This window comes from Penaeus chinensis, chromosome 2 (genome assembly GCF_019202785.1).
Source record: "Penaeus chinensis breed Huanghai No. 1 chromosome 2, ASM1920278v2, whole genome shotgun sequence".
Taxonomy (NCBI): Eukaryota; Metazoa; Arthropoda; class Malacostraca; order Decapoda; family Penaeidae; genus Penaeus; species Penaeus chinensis.
In genome coordinates, this window is record NC_061820.1 from 4114185 (window position 1) to 4116684 (window position 2500).

A 2500-nucleotide genomic window follows, 5' to 3' on the forward strand; every position below is an offset into this window, starting at 1 on the left:
CCCCTAATTCCGTCTTCGTCTTTTATTATCTTGCATTTGACGATTTATTCATACCTCTCACTTGTCTTCTATGTGTTTAACTGTCTTTGTTATTATCTATCTACTCATCTCACATTCCTTTTCTCATTTCCCATTTCTTCAATTCTTGCGTTTATCAATGTCTGAATTCTTCTCTTCCCTTGACCAACGTACACTCTGGTACACACTGTATGTGTCAGTCTGTCTATCTCTCTATATATTTTTCACACACACTCTCTCCCTGTCTAAGTCTATCTGTCTATCTATCTATTTGTCTGACTACCAATCTATCTACTTATCTATCTGTCAATATATCGATAATCTCTCTCTCTCTCTCTCTCTCTCTCTCTCTCTCTCTCTCTCTCTCTCTCTCTCTCTCTCTCTCTCTCTCTCTCTCTCTCTCTCTCTCTCTCTCTCTCTCTCTCTCTCTCTCTCTCTCTCTCTCTCTCTCTCTCTCTCTCTCTCTCTCTCTCTCTCTCTCTCTCTCTCTCTCTCTCTCTCCTTATATATATATATATATATATATATATATATATATATATATATATATATATATATGCATATATATACATATGTATATATATGCACACACACACACACACACACACACACACACACACACACACACACACACACACACACACACACGCACACACACACACACATACACACGCACACACACACATATATATATATATATATATATATATATATATATATATATATATATATACATATATATATATATATATATATGTATATATAGACATATATATATATATATGTGTGTGTGTGTGTGTGTGTGTGTGTGTGTGTGTGTGTGTGTGTCTGTGTGTGTGTGTGCGTGTGTGTGTATATATATATATATATATATATATATATATATATATATATATATATATATATATATATATATATATATATATATATATACGTACACTCTGATACACTCTGTATGCGTCAGTCTGTCTATCTCTTTTTATATTTTTCACACACTCTCTCTATCTATCTATGTCTATCTGTATATCTATCTGTTTGTCTGACTATCAATCTATCTGTTTATCTATCTGTCAATATATCGATAATCTCTCTCTCTCTTTCTTTCTCTCTTTCTCTCTCTCTCTCTCTCTCTCTCTATATATATATATATATATATATATATATATATATATATATATATATATACCATATATATATACATATACATATATATATATATATATATATATATATATATATATATATATATAAATATTATTATATCGATAATCTCTCTCTTTCTTTCTCTTTCTCTCTCTCTCTCTCTCTCTCTCTCTCTCTCTCTCTCTCTCTCTCTCTCTCTCTCTCTCTCTCTCTCTCTCTCTCTCTCTCTCTATCTATCTATCTATCTCTATCTCTCTCTATCTATCTATCTATCTATCTCTTTATCTCTCTATCTCTCTCTCTCTCTCTCTCTCTCTCTCTCTATATATATATATATATATATATATATATATATATATATATAGATATATAGATATATATATATATATATATATATATATATTCATATATAAACATATATATACATATACATATATATACATATGTATTTACACACACACACACACACACACACACACACACACACACACACACACACATACATATATATATATATATATATATATATATATATATATATATATATATATATATGTATATATATATATATATATATATATATATATATAGACAGAGAGATTGATAGATAAAAACATAGACAGACAGATAGATAGATAGAAACATAGACAGACACAGATAGATAGAAACATAGACAGACAAATAGATAGATAGCAAGAAAGTAAGACAAAGAAAAAAAAAATAGACGAACAGACAGGCAATTAGACAGTGAGGGAAGGAGAGAGATAGACAGATCCAGAGACAAACAAACAAACAAACACATACATCCATAGAACTAAAACACCCCCACCCACCCCGACTTAAAAAATAAACAAAAAAAAAATAAAAAAAAATCCTCCGCCGAATTTATTGACACCAAATTAATCATACTAAAAGCAAGTATGCAAATTGCACAGGTTAAAGGCGCCCTGACCTCAATCCACAGACACCAAGAGCTGTGGATACTATCATGATTCTCCAATACACTGATTGTTTACAAAATTGAGGATACGGGTACCTCATGACGTCAGTATTTTCTTCCTCTTTTTTCTCTTAATCTTGTTTTATTTTAAGAAAAAATAATTATTTTAGATGGAAGGTGATATGACGCTTATGATTTTTTTTTCTTAATCTTTCATATATGTTGTTTATGTGTTTAGTGTTTTAATCTTTGGTCTGGTAATGAGGATAATGAAAATGGTGATGGTAATGACGCTAAAAATAATAATAATGAAAATGATAATAATACGAATAACACTGGTAATAATAAATAAATGATAATTAGTAGTATCAATGCCATTGTCATAATTATTATTATTAC